Source organism: Myotis brandtii, unplaced genomic scaffold, assembly GCF_000412655.1.
Source record: "Myotis brandtii unplaced genomic scaffold, ASM41265v1 scaffold351, whole genome shotgun sequence".
NCBI lineage: Eukaryota > Metazoa > Chordata > Mammalia > Chiroptera > Vespertilionidae > Myotis > Myotis brandtii.
Window position 1 is genome coordinate 3,558,498 of NW_005363502.1, and position 470 is coordinate 3,558,967.

Here is a 470-nt window from a genome sequence, read left to right on the forward strand (position 1 = left end):
CCGCGCCCCGGACCGCGTCTCTCCCGCGCCCCCTGCCCCTGACACCTGCCTTCTCCTCTCCCTTCTAGTGTCGTGGCTGGGACTCCGCTTCTCCGACCAAGCTGCGCCATCTGAACAGCGTCAACGTGAGTGAACTTGGGCAGAGCGCTCCTTGACCGCGCGCCCTTGGGGCCGTCTGCCCGCTGGGTTTGATTCCGCGTCTCATTGCATGGGGTTTCCCACCTGTCTTCCAGTTTGTGACCCGGGTCAATGTCAGGCCTCCCCAGGCTCCCGCTTTCGAGCATTTGGTCTTGGCTCTTCCCTGCAGAATCTTGCCCGGAGCAGCATGCGCCCAGTAAGAGAGCCAAGTGCTCAGAGCAGCCCCGGGCTCGGGGCGACCGTGCCAACCTGGGCACCGGGAGGTCATCTGAGATGTCCCGGGGCCTCTCAAACCTGCATCGGCCGGGCAGGCGGGGTCCCAGGCCACAGTG

The 470-nt window shown here is 65.5% G+C and overlaps 1 protein-coding gene across 2 annotated transcripts in view; it reads left to right on the top strand.

The window, feature by feature from the left end:
* Positions 1 to 6: 6 nt before the first annotated feature.
* PENK (proenkephalin) overlaps positions 7 to 470 on the top strand; it is a 9,848-nt gene continuing 9,384 nt past the window's right edge. For both annotated transcript variants that reach the window (XM_014544113.1, XM_005871671.2), the window contains exon 1: positions 7 to 125. The gene's annotated coding sequence lies outside the window, so the exon portion shown is untranslated. The remainder of the gene's footprint in view (positions 126 to 470) is intronic.